This window comes from Cupressus sempervirens, chromosome 8 (genome assembly GCF_028749045.1).
Source record: "Cupressus sempervirens isolate cs-2001-9-10 chromosome 8, ASM2874904v1, whole genome shotgun sequence".
Taxonomy (NCBI): Eukaryota; Viridiplantae; Streptophyta; class Pinopsida; order Cupressales; family Cupressaceae; genus Cupressus; species Cupressus sempervirens.
In genome coordinates this window covers 564,121,687-564,143,160 of record NC_143125.1, presented here as the reverse complement: position 1 = coordinate 564,143,160, position 21,474 = coordinate 564,121,687, and the positions used below count along the sequence as shown (strand labels likewise).

At 32.6% G+C, this 21,474-nt stretch overlaps 1 pseudogene; it reads left to right on the top strand.

The window, feature by feature from the left end:
- The first annotated feature begins 5,561 nt into the window (after positions 1-5,561).
- The window catches only part of LOC149543653 (histidine biosynthesis bifunctional protein hisIE, chloroplastic-like), a 208,649-nt pseudogene continuing 192,736 nt past the window's right edge, over positions 5,562-21,474 (top strand).

The window sequence follows — 21,474 nt, the reverse complement described above, 5'->3', positions numbered from 1 at the left end:
TGATTTGTGCAACAGGGTGATGTCTCTTGACATACTTAGAAAATCTTGGTTTTGTTCTATTTTCTTTACTTGGTCTCTCAACTTTTGAATCACCATGTGCATATCTGTTAGGTTGTTCAAGCTCCATTTCATAGATGCTAATCTTAGAATCACAATGTGCCTCTACTTTATTCTATAACTCAGCACCTCAATGTAGCTTGATTCTTCAATCCAAATCAACTTTCATATATGTGACTCGGTAGTCACTAAAACTTGTTGTTGGTTTGCAAATTGATTTTTAGCATATTCATTAGCAAGTATACCTTCATAAAACTATGCAAATGATTTGTATTCTTTTGGTTCCTTCATATGTTTAGCTTCATATACTTCTTTCTTGACTTGTACAAAGTTCAAGGTATAGATAGATGTACTTAGAACTTCTCTCTAGCATTTCAAAGCATCATTTTTCTCCATCATGAGTGTCCTAGCATAGTCCATTATAGATTTATTCCTCCTTTCAGCAATTCCATTTTAGAGGGGCTCTAGGAGTAGAAGTCTATCTTTTGATTCCTCTACCATTACAAAACATCTCAAACTAATTTGATGTAAATTCTCTTCCTCCATCAGATCTCAAACATTTTAGACTTTTACTTGTTTCTTTCTCAACTCTTGCTAAATACTATTTAAACATCTAGAAAGCATCAAATTTCTATTTCAAAAACATAACAATCATCATTCTAGAATAATCATCAACAAGTAGTATAATGCAGTTATCTCCTTTGTAGCTTTGCACTTCAATTGGTCCACACAAGTCAGTATGAACAATCTCTAATATTCCTTTAGAGATATGAGTCTTACTCTTAAAAATTGACATTGTCATTTTTCCTAACTGACATTATTTGCGAATTATATTGTTAGACTTTTTAAAACTAGGCAAATCTTTGACTTTTTTCATGTTACTGATACTAACCAAGTTATCAAAATTAACATGACATAAGCTCTTACGCCATAGCCACACATCATTAACTTCTAGAATTAAAAAAGTACAATCCTCTATATCGAGGTAGAATAGATTACCTCTAGTTTGATCACCTTTTTCAATCAGTTTTCCATTAGTATCATATATCTTAGCAATCTTGTTTTCAAACTCAAGCTTATGTCCTAAATTATTTAGTTGTGACACAATCAATAGATTATAGTTAAGTCCTTCAACATAGTAAGCATTGTCACATAAAATCCTTTTTTTGAGCTTGATAGAACCTTTTCCTTTTATCAAACATGATGTATCATTACCTAACCTTACACTATTTCCATCATAATAATTCAAGGCAATGAACTTACTTTTATGTCTAGTCATGTGATGTGAACACCCACTATCAATGATCCATCTCTCATTCTTGTTCACACAAGATACTAGTGCAATTTCCTCATCCTCATCAGGCTCATCCTTCATTTTAACATACACCACTTCATCATCATGATCATCAAATCCATCATTCTTTTCCTCTTCAGCAATGTATCAAGACTTCTTGTCTTTACCTTTGTAATATTTGATATTTTCATCTCTTCTAGTTTTGTGCTTGTCACCACCTCTATATTTCTTCTTCTCTGGACATCTAGTTGCAATATGACTAATCTCATTGCAATTGAAACACATGATGGGTAACTTACCTTTGAATTTTCCTTTACCACTATGAAATCTCCTTGCCAATAGTGCTTCAAGTTGATCTACATCTTCCTCATATGTATCACTATCACTAGACACATATTTTATCTTTATCTTTATCTTCTTCTCATCATGTACCTTCACTGACAACTTAGCATTGAAAGCAGATAAAACATTTTCAAGCTTATAATTGTCATTATTAGATAGCTCAAAAGTAGTGAGCCTACCTACTAGACCTTCAAGGGTTAGATCATTTCCCTACATACATCTACATTCTTTTATTGTAGAAACTATAATAGCATAAATAGATAGTAGTGTTCTCAAAAATTTTCTTAGTACACTATCATCATCTATTTTACCAATAGCTCTTCTTATTATCTTAACAACATCTTTTATCCTAGAGTAGTATTGAGCAATATTATCACCTTCTTGCATTCTTATATCATCGAACTTACCTCTAAGACTTTCAAATTTGGCTCTTATTACATTCTTGTCACCTCCATAGATAGTGTGTAGAGCATTCCACATTTTCTTTGCACTATCACACCTTTTGATATCATCAAACTTGGCATAGTTTAGAGAAGAGGCAATTTCCAACATTGTCTTGTTGTGTTCTTTCTTCTTTTTCAGATCTTCAACAATTAGATCTTCAATAGGATCAATATGCTCAACAACAATGGTAGATTATACATGATCTCCAAGACCTCCTAGGTGTATCTTTATCAACCTTTTCCATGCAAGAAAGTTATCTCTATTAAGCTTGGGTACCTTTCTTTTTAACATTTTTATATTGTTGCTTCTAGTACCTTCAAACTAGTCCTCTTAAATAGAAAGCTTTGATACCAATTGTTGGAATTCTTTAGAATAATTGAGAGGGAAGGGGGGTGAACTAGTTATCCAAGGTCCAAACGAACAATTAAAGCTTTTCACAACTTAGTGAAGCCATATCTATAAAAAAATTTATCATGCATGCATCCATTAGATTATGCAATGACAAAAATGTAAGCATGAAACATGATAGATTCAATAACACACTTGACACATTGATTTAACATGGAAACCCAATTTCAGAAAAACTACCAATAACATACCACACATTCTCACTCTTTTAAAGCAATGCCTTGTGAAAGGGCAACCCTATTAAAGGTTATGATCCACACTATTAAATGTGGCCTAGTTAAAGAATTTCAATCAACCTATCAAGAGTGAGCCTTGTTAGAGAACTTTACAGCATTCACTTTGAATGTCACCTAGATAAAAAATTTACAAATGACTATTTGGTCAACCTTAATCCAAAGGATTTACCTTAGACTGAAATAATTTTTAAAGAGTAACAGTAAGGGTTTGATTTGATAACAACTTACAACTCACTTGCATATTATAGATCTTTATTTTAGTCCTCCATTCTTCTTAGCTTTCACATTTTTTAGCTCTAATAGCTTGTTCACCTTTCAAGCATCCATACTCTTAAGCCTTCTTTCTTTGCTTTCCAATGTAGTCTCTTGTCTTAGGTCACTAAATGAATCAATACCCTAGACTCCTTGTCTTCCTTAGGTTTTCACACATGACAACCCTTGCTTTTGACCAACCATCTCTATAAATAGACAAATAAGATCTTTTGTTGTTCATCCTCCATTATCCATTTTAGGGTTGGGTCAGATTAGGTAGGATTTAATGAATCTACCCCTTATTTCATTTCATTCCCTTCTAGAAATTCCTCCTTCAATCCTAAATTCACCTCAAAATGGTTCATCATGAATTTTGTGTGATGAACACATTAATCTTATCTTTCACATGGTTCACACAATTCAAGAAATCAACCTTGTTAGCTCAGATTGGTTGAATTCTTGATCTCTTTCATAATGTTGACACTCAACATTAACTAGCTTCTGGTGCTCATTACATACAACATTGCTCAACATCCTCTATCAAATTACTTAGCATGAACTAAAGTTTACTAGTGCTTGGCATCAACTAAACCTTACTCAGCTTACACTAAAATTGAATTTCCTCAACTCCAACCAATTTCTTTCTCAACTTGCACTAAATTTTCTCAGCACCTACTATGCAGATTGTCAAGCTTGGTAGACAAACTTCATTTAGCTTGTTCTTCAGAACTTAATTAGTGTAACCAACCTTTGCAACCTTAAGTATATTATCAATGCACTATAATATCATTTTCTTAATTGATTCTTCTACTCCTTTTCCATATCATAACTTAACCTTTCCTCTAGGTGCTATTGTTACCTCATTTTATCAAATCTACTTCATCAATCAAGTAAATGATATTACTTAAATCATATAAGCAATTCTGTTACCGAAAAGTACGAGGTTTGACATTAGTGACAAAATAGTGATTGAAACACATTTATCATACTTGTGTCAATCTATTTTTAACACCTTTGTCATTTCAAAAATCTACTATCCATCATCAATCCAACCATTCTATGAACATTCAAGCAATCAAAAATTCTCAACCCACCATATCCTTCATCTTTTGGGAAGATACAACAATCGTTATGCAAGCCTATCTTTTGTGATGTCCTTATAGGCCTTTGTGGATTGTTTCTATTTAATTAACACTCATGATTTCATTTCAAGCACAATTGCACCAGCCAAGGTAAATAAAATCTTGTTCTCATATTTAAGCCTTTGCCACTAACAACATGATTACCTTATTCTAGGGATTTGAATTTAATTTCAACGTTAATTCCTATATAGGGGATTGACCAAGGAAAACTTTTTCTCCCAATTTTTTTAACATTTTGTGTGTGTAGGTGATAGGTGGCATAGTTACCGAAGAAGATAAAATTGTATTTGACCCAGAGTTATAGGTGGTAGAAGTTTCATTAGAAGTTGCTGGTTATGAAGCACCTCCAAGGGCTTTAGGTGAGCCAAGTTTGTCACCACCCTACAAGTTTCCCTGTTCCTACCATTCTAGATTGAAAATTTGGGTCATAATGTAGTTGATTTTTCAAATTTCTAGATCTGGTATCAAAATCGGGTCTACTATTTGCTATCTATTTGCATACACATTTATCCCACTCTTGACTTGGATATTGTATTCCTAACTTCCCATTGTGCATAGCCACATTCAATCAACCCCCATAGTGAAGGAATCCTTGCATTCTCTTAGTGCTTGAGCCCTCTTAAGTCTAGTGGATCAACTTTCTATCCAACTTATGAAATCATTGTTAAGTTTCCTTGTTTGTCCTTTTATCTTAGTGAAATCCTCTCATGCCACATTTTATTTCATCACAAATTGTAGTAAATGTTCTTTTCAATTTTAAATTTTGATTATTTTAATAAAATAAATTACACATAAACTAATTTGCTAAGTTAATTATTTCAACTTTGGTTTGGTCAACGTTGGACTTTGATATTTAGATATTAAATTATCCCAACTGATATTTGTAAAACTAAAAAATATCTTACCTACCAAGACTAATCTTCAGTCATTTGAAGTAGTTCAACCACACAAATCCAATGATTCTTGTAGTAGCTACAATTTTGCATTTTAAATTGTTAAAAAATTCCAAACTTATTTTCATGGTAATTATAAAACTATTTACCAATTCTTTTATGGATACCTGCTTGTGACAATAATATTCATTGAGAGGTTAATGTTAGTATTATTTTTTATAGTGAGGCTTTAAATATAAATAACTTTACTCAAGTATAGCTACATTTATGATTCTTCTAATTATTATCACAAAACACATTAATTCTTTAATATTTCAGTTTTAGATAATGTTCTATAGCACAAAAATATGATCAGTGTAACATATGTTTTCCTCAATTAAGGTATTTTATTCAAGCATGAAGTGATTTTCAATGTGATCATCAAGGCCTTACAACATGCAAAATTCATGTTGAAGATCTCTAAAATACTACAAAATGAGATGAGAATTGATTGGTTGTGGCAATAGCTCAACATATCAATAGAGGAGCTATTTTGATGCAAAATTTTGCTAACAAGGATATTATTTTGAGAACATTGATGTATTATACAGCCACATTCTACTATCATTCTTGTTCCTTAGTATGGACTAAAGGAGAGAACTCCTCCAACTTCATAAATGTGGCTAATGTTCTTTTGACTGTGTTGCCCAATTTTTAGTCCTATTCTTTTTGTCACTAAATTTTCATCAAGTCAATGTCAAGTTTGAGTCTATGTTTAGAATTTCTCTAGGATGAACTCTCTTCTCGTCATCTTCTTCCAAGATAACCTATGGGGGAAATCATGTAAGTGTTGTAATGGTCAAAGGCTAGGTGATTTAGGGTTTTGTGGGTTAGTTATAAGCATCTTCTTGATGAGAAGAAAGTCTATAATCTCCAATGATCCATCATCTAAGGGTTCAAAAGGATTTTGAGAAAATATATCTACAGTAATTGTGTTTCAGTAAAAGATATTACACTTGATTGAGCTCGTAATGTAAGGAAACCAATTTATATCAATAGTTACATGAACAAGTGGAAAAGTCAATCAACAAAGGAGAACATGTCATTAAATAAATTTCCCTTGAAGATAGATCCCTAACAATTAGATGAATATTAGATTAGAGGTTGTCACAACATCACTTTTTTATATTTCCTATGGTGAAATATATGTTGTGAAGCTACGAGCATAGATAAATAGTTAAGTGTGAACTTGTCGCAACATTATAGATGAAAGAAATCTTAATTCTCAGACCACAGCAAAGGTGCAAGAGATAATAGCAGTTAAATAGAGTAGTTATGATATGATCATAGACAATAAAATTCAACCTTGGGTTAAGGTCATGAATGAGAGCAAACATGCAATCAAATATTTATAGACCTAGTCATGTAGTTAACAGTTTGCAAGTTGTGAAGATGCGAATGCCAAAGATCGCATGATCATGACTCAACTCTAGCCTAAAGGAATTTAAGTTGCAACATTGCAAAAGACAATAAAAATTAAGGTGAATAGTTTTCACAAGGTTTCCAACTAAGAAGCATTCAATACATTTTAAGTTGTGACCTAACGAAAGTGGTAATAGTTAAACATTAAGACTAACATCGCATTATCATAAAGGTTTAAGTTGACTCTCAAATTTGACTTGCAGTGCTATGAAAAGTGATCAGGGTAGCTAAGTGTAATGTGATAATAACATCATATATAGTAATGCAATTGAAAGAGTTTAAGTCGAGAAACTACAAAATGTAATCCAAGATATTCAAATTTTGAATCGTCGCATTGTCACAACTAGTTAATGTTAATCATGAGTTAAAGTTGTGAAAGATAGATAGTATGTATTATCATGTTCACATGTCATTAAATGCAACCTTTAGTCAACAGAAGGAAGAAACAATAGACAATCATCACATCACTGCATCGAGTAAAGACATCATAGGTATGATAGTTGCAAAGGATTGACAAGGGAGAAATAAGGAAGATTTCCAGGTTTAATCTTGATCATTGATCTAAGATCTATGGTTAGAATTAAAATAGCTATGATTTTTGAAATATGAATTACAAAGAGTTGACACCAAAAAATGGAATATGAAGAAAATGAATAATTTTGTAGTGTTCCTAAAGTTGCATGAACTAGATAAACAATCAACATGTGTTTTCAAAACTATCATGGAGTCAAGATCATTGATGGGGAAGATGCCATGTGTCCACAACATGCTATAGATTAGATATTTTCATTTTTTATTCTTATTTTCTTTCTATTATGTGGTTGTTTCTCTATCAAAATTGAGGAATGACTAAAAACTATAAATGTAATTTCTCTTGATAATACAAAGGTCGACAAACTTGATGGTGAATTGGCTCTGTAATTCTGTTTACCAAATCTTCTCCTCATGTTTTTTTGACCATTCAATTCATAGATTATTTCTACATTGAGAGTTGAAAGATGATTACATGTGATTTTTTGATTACCTCGTGTATTCCATTTCACCTTCATATTTATAGTATAAGTAATTCCATTTACTTTTTCACATATGGTTTGGCTTCTTCTCTTGTTTGTTCCATGGCATGTCAAAATTAGTCTCATTGGGAATTGAAGAATAAATGAGGATGAATCTATTAGTAACTTGTTGGATTCCATTTCATCTAAGCCTAATAGTTAAAGCAATTCCAATTGTCCCTCATGTTAATCTCTTCTTCCTTCCCTCTTTAGCATTTAGATAATTAATTTGCATTTAGATTATAAGTAAGAGTCAAAAAATCTCAAGATAACCTACTATAGTCATTCCATTGGGTGTGATAGGTTGTCCAAATCCAATTTTCTTGAATTGTTTGTGTGTTCAAGAAATTTGGTTAAAATTTACTACTCTCAGGTTAAGAGCTTATTCTATCAAAAATTTCATCTATGAAAGACATATTCATTGCACATCATTGAAAATCCTAAGGGAGATGTACCTTGTAATTTAGAGGGTAGTGATAGAACACATACGATGACCCATTTGATGGTGGCATCCTTTTGTTTCTCCAAAAAATTAGGCATTAAAAGAGTCAGGTTATAGAATCTAACAGGAGAACAAAACTTTAACCAATAGTTTTTGGTGACTCTACTAGTGAGAGTTCAACATAAACAAGCCTTGAATAATTTATCTCATAGTTAGTTTTCTCTCTAATTCCTTATATATTATGAGATACAAGATAGGCCTTGTGAAGACGGTGCATTTTTCATAAGAACCTAATACCATTTTTAGATCTTCAACCTATTAGAAAGGTGAAGCTAACTTTAATTTGAAGATTGGTAAAGTTTCCTTGATCACCAGGGTTAAGGTAAACTCAAAATACCATTTTCTAAATAGTTGATTCATCCTAAATTCCAAGTATACTAGGAGTGCCAAGGAAAGAGGAAGGGTTGACCTACTATTCTAGAATATATTTTTAGAAGGGGAAAAGTGCTTAAAAGGGAATCTTTGGATGAGAAACTCCAAGAAACTCACTTGCCTATAGTCATTTCTACTAGAAAAAGGAGAAGTCAATCTTCTTCTCCTCCTATTGCTAGAACTTATATTCCTCTTACCTTCGATGCTTTGTTTTTAATTGGTGCAATACTCCCTATTTCAGTCACTTTCCAAACAAATCGTACCATTATACCAGTAACTATGGTAGTCCCTTGGGGAAATGCAATTAGTCCTCTCACCCTTGTAACTAATAATGACTTGCTAAGAGAATCAAGAAAAAAATTCTTGAGATTCAATTGTTATGGCACAATCTCTGCAAAACAAAACCTAACTAGTTTTCATAAATCATGTGGTGTATTGAATCCTCAACATAAAGATGTGGTAGTTAGGATGTTCATGAATAACCTTGTGGATAATGCTACTGATTGGTTCCAAGATTTACCTATAGGGTGCACCACAGATTGGAGTCACATGAAGAAAACTATAAAAGTACAGAAGATGCACAATTTTTGTTGCTACAATTAGCACAAATAAAGAAAGAACCCTCCATTTCTATGAGGGATTTTAGTGAAAATTTTAACAAATTCATCAAGAGAATACCTGCTCAAAGTGCAACAAAAAATGACAATAAGAAGACCTTCTACATCAGCTCTATGCCTCCTAATTTGGGATATCAAATTAGGAGAGAAAATGTAGCAAAATTAGAAGTCTCCCAAACACTAGCTATGGAGATGGAAGATGACATGATAGCTTCTGGTAAGTGGTAAAGAGAATTTCAATCTAAAACCATAGGTAATGTAGCTAACACTTCAAATAATATAGATGCCATGTTCCAAAAGCTATCTAGTGAAATTATTTCATTGAAGAACCAAATCAATAGACCTAGTCATTATGTTCACCAACCTTATCAAGAAGGTTCTAGGCATCAAAATGAAGGTAAGACCTTCCAAATAAAACTTTCTCAATAAAGGTTAGAAATTGAGGCTATTGCAAATGGACAAAATATTTGTGTTTTCCACCTAAGGGAAAATAATAATGGAGATACATGTGTTGACATGATCAGATATAAGAAGATGGTGGACAATGAAGAATAAACAATAGAATATCCAGAAAGTGAAGATGATCATACTCCTTGTGGAAACTTTGAAAACATTTATTTGGAGTATGAATCAAATTTAGAGACTGGAGGGGACTTTTTTGCAACTCTAGATGGATCTTAGTTGATAGTCATGACTAGAAGTCAAAAGAATATAAATCAATCCTCCAATTTAGTTCCCCCAAAAATCATGCATCATGAAACAAAATAGATAAAGACAATGGCATGGTACTTTCAACTTTACAAAAGGAGAAAAAAGTTAAGTCACCTAATTCCTTTGATATAATAAAATATTTTTAAGGGTTGAGAATTAAAATATCTCCACTAGATTATTTGAAGTCTAATCCTTATCGATTTCAAAGGGTAGTTGAACATTGTAATAATAAATATGGAGGACATGTTAGAATTAATGCTAACATTGATCATGAGAAAAAAGCTAGTACTAGTGGAACTCCTTTGGCTGATGAAGATCTTGTATTGCATAAATTATTTCAAGAAGAAGAGTCCATTGTCTTAGCTACTTCTTGCAATCAAAAACCATATCCATTTTACATTTCCTTGTCCATCAATGGAAATAGGTTGAGTAATTATATTATAGATTCAAGGGCATTTGATAATATAATGCCTGCCTTCATAGCTAAAGCTCTAGGTCTGCACTTGACTAAATTTTTTGGTCGGTGTTACTCAATGGATAGAAAACAAGTACCCTTGCTTGGATAGATAAAGGATGATCAAGTTTTCCTAGCTATCTATACTTCCAAAAGAATAAAACTTACCATCCTAGTGGAAAACATCCCTGCAAGTTATGGAATCCTCCTAAGTAGAAGGTTATGCAAGGACATGAAGGGGAGAGATAAAGTTAGACTGGTCCTATGATACCATCCTAGTTAGAAACAAAAGGGAGAAATTAGAACTAAAGGAAAAAGTAAAGTTCACTATCTTGAAATTAGATGATCTTAGGTCTCAAATCTTATATTAAGAAATGCAATTTGGTAACTAGGGGAGAGGATCCAATACTTGAACACATTCCAATAGTTGTGATAGGAGTTGTTCACTTGATACCTACACTTATTGACTTAATGCCCAATTTTTTTGACAACATTGTACCAATACTTGTGACTTTAAAGTTCTTAGTACAATGAAAACAACCCAAAATTGAATACAATCTACCCTTAGTTATAAAAATTAACCAATGATGTGATGCCACATCAGTTGTTCAACTATGGGTACCATTTATCCATGACCATTGGTCTCACTTTTTTTAAAACCTATTTTGAACAAATTTGAGAAGAAATGCTGATGTGGCATCATAATAGGTAACTTGGACTTGAAACCTTAGTTATAAGTAGGTGACTCGCCAAATAAGTTGCTGTAAAAAATTGGGAGAAATTTGAAATTTTTAAGTAGGGTTTTGATAAGTGCAAAGTTAGGTTGTTCAAGTATTGGGTCCTCTCCCCTATATGCTATTTTTTGATACCCTTGGTGTTGAAGAAGAATAACATCAAAGTAATGGTGAATTGTTGTGGACTTTTGAATTTGATGGTAGTTGTGCCAATGGTGGTTCAAGTGTAGGAGTGGTTTTGACATCACCTAGTGGAGAAAAACCTTGTTTGGCATACAAGTTAGATTTCAAGAATACCAAAAATATTGTGAAGTATGAAGCCCTTCTCCCTTGTATAATTACAATGAAACAAAAAGGGGTCACGATACTCAAATCTCAAGAAGATGCAGAATTGGTGGTAAGGAAAGTCAAAAATCAATATGTAGTAAAGAACCCAAGATTGAAAAACTATCGTAATAAGGTGTGGGATGAAATTGAGAGTTTGGATGATTTCAATTATAGTAGTACCAAGGGAATTCAATTCACGAGCTGATTCTTTGGCAATCTCTACATCTTTGCTCCTACAACATCCTGACTTCAAAGATCAATTCTATAAAGTGAAATTTTTATTCAAGCCTAACGTTCCTAATATTGAAGATTCTTGGTAGGTGTTCAAGGATGAAAAAAATGTACAAAAATTCATTGAAGGGGATGAACCTTTTGTAGGCTTGTATTTTGAAGGAAGCACTAATCCAAATAGTGATCTAGTGATAGCTGATAAAAGGAATCCAAAGCCAGATATGATCCAACTGAAAGGTAACAAGATTCCACCTCATCTCATTTATTTGGAAAATCTCTATGATAGGCATGATGCATACATTAAGAGAGAAAGAGATAAAAAATGAAAGGCCTATGGTGAGTATGATGGAATTAATATAGGTACAAAAATTAGTCCAAAAATGATAAACATAGGGAAGTGTTGCACACAAAAGGAGAGGGTAGAAATAATGAAATTACTCATCGAATATCAAGATGTATTTTGTTGGAGCTATGAAGATTGAAAAAAATTAATGAAGGGAAATTCAAGCATGAAATACCCCTACAGCTAGGAGTAACACCATTTAGATAGAAACAAACGAATTACAAACCCTATAGTTGAAGGAACAATCTTTAAGGAGATTGATAAAATGTTGCAGGATAGGATCATATATCCTATTCATCACTCTACTTGGGTAGCTAACATTGTGCCATTAAGTAAAAAGAATAGAGGGATAAGGATTTATGTGGATTTTAGAAATCTAAATCAGGCTTCTCTCAAAGATAAATCTGCACTTCCCAACATGGATCACATCTTGCAAATTGTTGTAGGGTCAAAAATGGTATCTATGTTAGATGACTTTTCAAGGTATAATTAGATTCAAGTAGATGAAGCAAATCAATTCAAGACAACATTCACCACACCATGGTGTACTTTTTCTTATAGTAGGATGCCTTTTGGATTAATTAATGTAGGTGCAACATTTTAGCATACAACAAATTTGGATTTTGTTGATTTGAAAGATAAAATCATTGTTATATACCTTAATTATTTGATAGTCTTTTTGAAGAAGAGAAAAGATCATATCAAAGATCTAGGAAGAGTGCTACAAAGGTGTAGAGATCATGGTGTCTCACTAAATCCAAAGAAATCATTATTTTATGTGATAGAAGGTAAATTTCTTGGTCATATTGTCTCTCAAGAAGTAGTGAAGATTGATCCAAAGAGACTTAAAGCAATTCAACAATTAAGTCTACCATTGAGTAAAATTGGAGTAAAATCTTTCTTTGGTTAGGTAAATTTCTTAAGGAGCTTTGTGCCTAACTTCTCTAAAATAGTTAAATGTATAGTAGACATGATGAAGGGTAATAAGGCTTTCAAATGGATTGATATTGGAAAAATGGCTTTTGAAGAGATTAAAAGTGTTATTGCCAAAGCCCCTGTTCTTGTTCATCTAGATTACACTAAATAATTTATCATATATTGTTATGCATCAGAGCATGCTATGTTAGCTATATTGATGTAGGAAAATAAAGAAGGAATAGAACCCCTAATTTCTTTCATGAGTATGCCATTGATGAATCAAGAATTGAGATACTCACAAATGGAGAAACATGAATATGCAATGGTGAGAGCTCTCAAGAACTTTAGATTTTATATTTCGCATTCTCATTCTATGATACATGTGCTAGATTCTACAGTTAAAAACATCTTGATACAACAAGAGGTTGGTTGCAATAATAGAGGATCTTGGATAGCAAAGGTCCAATTGTAAGATATTGAGATCAAGCCAAGCAAACTTGTGAGACGAAATGTGCTTTGTAAAGTTTTGGTAGAAGATCAACAAATTGAAGAAGAAGATACTCCAAAAGTTCTTATTGTAAGTCTTCAAGATCCTTGCTTTTCAAATATTGCATGCTTTCTAGCATATGGTGATTGCCTTTTTGGATTGACTACTAACCAAAGGATAAATCTAAAAACAAAAGCCTTAAAGTATGTAATTCATGATGATGTTTTGTATAAAAGAACTATTGATGGTACATTTCTAACATGTGTTGATAAGGAGAAACAAGAGAACTGCTTAAAGTATTTTTCATAATGAAGCATGTGGAAGAACACTTCTCTTCTATTGTTACTGCATTCAAAATCTTTACGTAATGCTACTATTGCCCTAGTATGTTTAAAGATGCATATAGGTGGGTTGCCAATTGTGAGAAATGTAGGATGTTTACTGCTAAACCTCAACTATATGCCTTACTTCTTAGGCCAGTTGTGATTGAAGCTCCTTTCCATCAATAGGGTTTTGATTTTATAGGCCCAATCAATCCTCCATCTAGTCAAGGACATTCTTATATACTAACTGCCATGTATTATTTCAGTAAATGGGTGGAAGCCAAGTCAATAAAGAAGACTTCATCAGAGGTGGTATGTGAGTTTCTCATTGAACATATATTGGTCAGATTTGGAATTCATATGAAATTGATAATGGATAATGCATCTTACTTTTCTTCCTCATAAATTGTTGAGTTTTGTTATGATAATGGTATTCAAGTTGGTTATTCATCTAATTATTTACCTCAAGGAAATGTGCAAACCAAATCTAGTAATAAGATTCTAATTAATATCTTGAACAAATTGGTCTGAAATAATTAGAAATGTTGGCACAAGAAGATACATGATGCTTTATGGGCTGATAGAAACATAGCTAAAAGAACCATTGGTATCTCACCTTTTGAGTTAGTTTATGGAGTGGAAGCTAACTTTCCATTGCATGTGAAAGATGGATTCAGAAAGAGAATTTTGTATCTCACCAAGTTGTAGGAGGAAAGAGAAGAAATGGTTGACAAAATCACTAAACACCAAGGAAGAGTCAAGAAGTTATTTGATAAAAGAGAGACCCAAGAAATTCATGGAAGGTGATTTGGTCCTGCTGTGGATTAGGAGACATGAACCAAGAGAGATGCACTCCAAGTTTCAATCTTTGTGGAAAGGGCCATTTCAAATCATGCAAGTGAATCAAAAAAAATCTTTCAAATTGGCATATCTAACTGGAGAATTCTTTCCATGTTCTTATAATGGGCAAGATTTGAAGTTGTATTAGATGTAAAATTAAAAGTAGGTAACCCCTACATAGTAGCTAGTTAGGTAAGTTTTTCATTCTTACAGTTTGGTTTAGCTTAGTTGCTTTATTTCTTAGTTAGTTGTTGCTTCTTTCCTATATTAGTCTTTTCCTTTTCATTGCCAAGTTATCACCTTGTTGTGTTGAACCATATATTGCTAGGATTCTTTTAAGCATTGTCATGCTTACTCCCTAGTTAGAGCCATTTTTTGGCCATTGTTTAGTTAGGTATTCCTTTTGTCATTAAGTTGTAGTCAAGTTAATATCTAGCTTGAGTCTATGTCTAGAATGCCTCTAGGATAATCTCTCTTCTCATCATCCCCTTCCAAACTAACCTATGTGGCAAATTATGTAAGCATTGCAATGGTCAAAGGCTATGTGATTTAGGGTTTTGTGGGTTAGTTATAAGCATCTCCTTGATGAGAAGAAGATCTATAAACTCCAATGATTCATCATATAAGTGTTCAAAAGTATTTCGAAGACAAAAATTTATAGTAATTATATTTTAGTGAAAGATGTTACAATTTATTGAGCTGAGAATGCAGAGAAACCGATTTGTATCAGCAGTTATGTGGACAAGTGGAAAAGTCAATCAACAAAGGAGCACACATCATTGGTAAGTTGAAAGTCAATTTCCCTTAAAGATGGATCCCTAGCCATCAGATGAAGATCAGATCAAAGGTTCTCATAGCATCACAGCTCATATTCCCTGAGAGAAAGACAAGTTGCAAAGTTGTGAGCATAGACAACTAGTTAAGTTTGAAGTTGTCACAACATTACAAATGAAAGGAATGTTAATTCTCAAACCATAGTGAAGATGCAAGAGATAGTGGACATTAAATCAAACAGTTATAGCGTGATCATAGATAATTAAAATCAACCTTGGGTTATGGTCGGGAGTGAGCGAAAACATGCAATCACATCTTTACAGGTAATCATGCAGTTAGCAGTTTGCAAGTTGCGAAGCTGCAAATTGCAAAGATTGCATGATTACGATGTAGATCTAGCCTAAAAGAATTTGGGTTGTGACATTTCGAAAGATAATAATAGTTAAGGTGAATAGTTTTCACAAGGTTGCGACTTGACAAAAGTGGTAGCAGTTAAACATTAAAACTAACATCACATTATTACAGAGGCTTAAGTTGACTCTTGAATTTGACTTACGAAGCTGGGAAAAGTGATCTAGGTAGTTAAGTGTAAGGTGATCACAATGTTATGCAGTAATGTAGTTAAAAGACTTTAAGGCACTAGTACATTTGAGGTGATTTTGTGACCAAAATTTGCGACCATTTATTAAAATGTTTTAGATTGGTCGCAATATGGAAGGAAAAATCTCTTTTTTAAAAATCCATGCCCGTGTTGGTCAAAATTTTGACCAACACTTAGTTGAACATGACAAAATGAAAAAGGACATTGCGCTTGCCCATTTCATTGTTTTGTTAAATAAGGGTTTAACCCCCACCCATTTCATTGTTCTGTTAAATTGGGAGGTATATCGCTCGTAGGGCATGTGCTGTCAATTTTGATGTGAATACACTTGGATAATGAGGTCAATAGAATCTTTCTCATCTCCACTGGTTTCAAAGATTCTACAGAGTGGGCGCGGGGGAGCTACACAATCAATTTAGGAGAAGAGGCAAAAATCAAAGAAGAGGCAAGGAATCAAGGTGCTTATCACATTTTTCTACCAATTTTCGCTCAATCTTAGCCATGGCACCCATTAGGTCATTTTGAACAAAGTTTTTCTCTATAATATCTTTAGCAATTTCCACCACATGTATATCACGCTTCATTGCCAATTGATGCTTTCCTATGTATAAGCACCCAATTCACTTAATCAACCTACTACATAAACTTTTCTAGCTCTTCCAGGCTTATGTATGGTTAAGAAGAACAAAAATATCTCCTATATCATTTTGGACATTTATGGAGTCTTGGAGTTGTGACTATAGTATCTACAAAATTCTTCATAAAACACATAAATCCTTTTGTTTCCTAGATATTTCTATGAATGGGCACTAATTCTAGCTAAAAAGGAAAGGTTTGAAACCCATTGAGTTACTTTTTCAATCATCTAGGTTTTCGGCCTGAACAATTGAGATGCCCACTGGGCATTAATATTTTGATAGTTGATATATGGAACAAATGATAGTAGTTATATTTGAAGGTTATGTTTTTAGTATTTAGTTGTTAGATGCATTAAACTATTCAAGTGAAGGGATGAGTTTCCCTATACAACTAAATCTAGAAACTCTTGTATCAAATCTTTTAGGTATGTTTTTCTTTAGCGCCACATAGGCCACATAGCATCAACTCAATGAATATGAAATATTATGAGTTAAATTTTTAAAATAGAAAATTTGGTACATGAAAAATGAAATGGCATTTCAAACACCTAAACAATTGATGGCAAGGAGTCTATTCCATCCAACAACGAGCCTCCTTGGCATAAATGCTTTGATTGTTCATGCATTGCATGAATGGAAATAGCTAGATTTGATGATTATGTTTGCAATGTCATAAAAACAAGTGCAAGTGGAGCAATACCCCTGCTTGGTGAGTGAACCTCTAGTGAATGAAATAATAATGTATAAAGTCATTTGTGGTTCACATCTATAAAAAGAAACAAAATGTTTGATAGGTTCTTGAATCTCTATTAATGAAACAATTAAGTTATAACACAGGTATAATAGCTTCGATGACTACACTTATTGTTCTTGGTGTCCCAATTAAAGGTTCATCACTGGATTAAATGGAATCCCTACTATCAATACTTCAGGTGTTTGAAATGCTAATTCATCTTTCATGTACCCAATTTTTTAATTTCATTATTTCTTTAAAAACTTCATATTCATTGAGTTGATGTTATGGAGCCTAATTAAGTAGTGCTAAAGAAAAACATAGCAAAGAGATTTAACTTTTGAAATTTGAGTTTTTGGATTTAACAGTATACGAAAATTAATCTTTACAGTTGAAAAGTTTACCCACCTAAGAATTGAATTTTGATTCCTTTTCCATGGGCCTCTTTAGCATATTCTCACATTTCATCAGGTGTTCAATGAGCAGATTCAATGGTTATATGCAACACAACTAGAATTCAAATATCTTATCAAAATGTGTGGTACCAAATATTGTTGCATTCCATTCACTTAAGAATTTCTTAAATTATTCTTCAGGAAATTATGTGCAATTCAAATAGGCTTCACAAATCAACCTCATATGAGACACTAAATGATTTGAGAATTTCTGCAGCAGCTGTAATGACTGGAAGATTAGAATCTGAGCCCATTATAATACCCACTTCTGGGCTACCAGTAAGAAATAGACAAAAGGAAGAAATCTTAAGTCAATAGTCTATGTATGTATTGAAACAAATCATAGAATGAAAAATAAGACAGAAAATAGTAATGCAGAAGAATAGAGATATTGGAAATACAAAATCAATTGGGACAGATGCCTAAAAATATTGAATAAATAATAAATAGTCAATTCGCAAAATTGCAAGCATATGTCATGATCAATGAGTTGATATTTTTATACATCAAGGGTCTAATACACCAAGATGATGGAAATGAACTTAAACATATTCATATATCAATTGGAATTGCTCCATTTTGCTGATCTACGTGCTACTAATCCTATGTATTCAAGGTATGATACATTGAGATGTTAGAAGGGAACTCAAGCTTGATGGATTGTGAAGTCTGATTTGCGATCTCTGTGAGCTATTATCATCCAAAAAATATACCCCCTTTCATTCATCTATCCATGATCTATTTCTTGTGATTTTGATTGTGACTGAGCTTGTAACTCAATGACCTACTTTGGTTGCTAGTGTAGTTTTAGTCTTTTGCTTACTTAGATTCACTCCTCTATCACAATGTAATGTCCCCAAATCTTATCTAATATACTAATAGATTAGATCTAACAGAGTAAATATTATTCTAAATAGAATAGCAAAAGGTGGATTATAATTAATGAGGATTGTCATCAACATTTATTTTCCAAATATAATTTTCAAACCTCTTGGAGCATGCAGGGGAAGAAGTTGACATAGCTTATGAAATTATGCTATGCTCTTATTCTACAGAACCAATTTTTGTTGAGCTTGGATACCAAACATATTACCTCACAACCATGTTCATGGTTGATAAGGCACTGTTAGAAAAGATTTCACAACATATTCATTTTGTTAGAAAAGATTCAATGCACAAAAAAATTCATCAATGCACATAAAAATTCAAAAATCATTCCTAATGGATATAGAAAATTAATCAAATAAGAGGGATATGATCATATTGTGTCACTTATGAAGATAGATATTGGAACCCTTAACATGAACTAATATACTACTATAACCTTGTTAACATGTTTTTTTTTAACAACAGATGATCTGTGATGCAGCCACATTGTTCTTCGGCACTGAGATCAAGGTCATGTTTGGAGGCTTCATAGATCAAAATTTACAATTATTTTTGACTGATCTTTGAAGGATTCATAGATTAATTTACAATATTTTTAGTAATCTTCAAGGGCTTCAAAAAAAAATTCACTTTGTGTGATCTATGAAGGGATCAAAGATAAAGTCATGATATTTTCAGTTATCTTTGAAGACTTCATAGATAGATATGTGAAATTTTCCTAAGTTCAAAGATTTCAGAATTTATGTATTTCCTAGAAGTATAAATCCCACAGTGTAATTATATTGTTAGTATCTATTTTCTCATAAACTAATTAGATGGGAGTATATCATTGAATATATAGATTTGAGTGGCTTAAAATGAAATTCCATGTAGATGCATGGCCAGGATTGATATAATGCCTGGATATCCAAAACATCTTAGAGACAGGGGTATTGCAAAATGTAATGACACAAAAAAATGATTACCTAGAGATTCAATATTAATAAAGAAGTGAAAGTCTCAATTAACAATAGTAACAAACCATGTCTAATATGGATAAGATTGAAAACTAAGAAAAGATGACAACTAAAAGAATAAAATAATTTTCCAATCAACTAGAATATAAAAAACTTTTAGCAAATCCAATCTAATTGGATAAAATGACTCACCTTTGGATTTTTGGAGCAATTCTGGAATAGAGCAATGCCACCACCACCCATGACACCCATTCAAAATGCAATTCGAACCTGCCAAAATTGTAAACCTTACAGAAAATCCAATGCAAATGGATATTGGGTCCACCCTTGAACCTCATTTGAAGCTCAATTTTACGAGGAAGAAAAGAAATTATATATACCCCAATTCTCTCCCATTATACCTACATAATCAAAATACAAATTAAAACAAAACATTAAGATCAAGATTCAAGGATATGGAAGTCAAATCACAAAAAAAGCATTTATAATAAAACTTGGCACTATAATCTTCTCTAATTCAGATATGTATCTACAAAAGGATTCAGTCCACAACATAGCTTTTCTGCTTTATAAACTATTATCCAAACCAAAACTACTCTCATAAGGAAGATAGGGCTCAACCTTTTAGACCAATAATTACATGGAAATGTATGTGAAATGTCTGATCCTATAACCCACTTCAATTTCCTGATCATTTTTTTTGTTCTCTCTCATAAGATTTGGAAGACATTTGTTGGTTTTGTGTCTTGATGAACTAATTTTGGAATTTTACATTACAATATTTTTGAAATTATCCTTCCAAAATTGAAAAGGAATTCCATATACAGGAGAGATTCTTGGGTGAATCTATCCACTTATTTACAGTAGCTATCTTTATCTAAAGGAATTCGGCAACAAAGAAAACTTGAGGAAATATCACCCTTGTACAAATGGCTTTATGTCTTTAATATGTTGATTTGATTGTACAAAAAGCTAAGTTATTAGTTTGGCACTCATAGTCCCTGGATCTAGGTCTAATATAAAGGTTATTTTAGATCCAGTTTGATGTAGTAATGCCTATGGGTTAAACCCAGCAAACTCAAAATGAACTGAGTTGGCCCCTCTCTGGAAGAATGCCTTTATATATCATCTTGAAATGAAAGGATGTTGTTTTTCTTTTCTAGAAAATCTTCTTTAACTCTCTGCTCGTGCTTTTGTATAGACTGTTTGTAAGGCATTCTTCCTTAGCTAGGCAGGAGCTAATAAAGCCCTACTGTATTTAGTTTTCTACTGTCAGAGAGTCTTCCCCAAATCAGGCATTTTTTTGTTGTGTGTCATCCAATTATTTTCATTGTCATTTTTTTTGTTTTTATATTTCAATATGTGCATATGGAATATATATAGACGTGATGCAACATAAAGTATTGCAAGCAAGATCTTGGTGGGCATTAGTATAGTAAGGTGTCAAATAGTGCCTGATAGGTTGTGATGTGTGCTGGAGAGTTAGAAAGTGCTTAAAACACTTTATGACCTCTTGAACTTCTCAATTGAACCAAGAATTTTTTTTTCAAAATTGGACCATTGAAAATAGGTAAATACAATGGAAGTTTGTATAAACCAATTTTAATTATATTTAGGATTATGAAACAGACAACAAATGGTTGTGGGCATCATTTCTTAACCTTGTTATTAGAGTAGCAATAGTAGAGTTTTGTATCTTACACTCACCATCAGGGTTTTAACTATCCAAGGGAAAGTAGGCAAGAGAAGCCATTGATAAGGCATTGAAAGAGATCATTCAAAAGCCTTGTAGCATGGAAGGAGTAGATTGTGAAGACTTCTAGCAATTTTATTGGCATACCAAATGGCATATGTTGTTACTATTAGACATACTTTTCTTTAGTGGATGAGAAGTAGAAATCCTTAGGACATATCCTAAAGTTGGATCTCATCCACTAGATCCAATATGGATGAGAAAAAAGAGTCGGCTTCCCTTAGTAATGGAAATTC